This window comes from Teleopsis dalmanni, chromosome 1 (assembly GCF_002237135.1).
Source record: "Teleopsis dalmanni isolate 2A chromosome 1, ASM223713v2, whole genome shotgun sequence".
NCBI lineage: Eukaryota > Metazoa > Arthropoda > Insecta > Diptera > Diopsidae > Teleopsis > Teleopsis dalmanni.
Window position 1 is genome coordinate 98,452,258 of NC_051846.1, and position 320 is coordinate 98,452,577.

Sequence of the window (320 nt, forward strand, 5' to 3'; positions counted from 1 at the left end):
AGATATAATTAACAATTTACTAAATAATAAAGGAAAACCACAATAAAGTAATACACATACAGGTATATATTTAAATTACTTTAAATCTTTGTTGTTTCAATCTTTATTATCTACGTGTAATATAATAAAAAAAATCTTGCAGTTTATTCATTAACCCTTAAAAATTTCATACAACAGCTTATGATTAAAATATATTTGAATCGGTTATAAACTAATGTTCCTAGCCATTTATCCTAGCCACATTAAACAGATCAATTCTAAACTAATAACATTATTAGGAATCAAATAAGTTTGAAAAAAGGAAAAGCATCAGTGCTTGT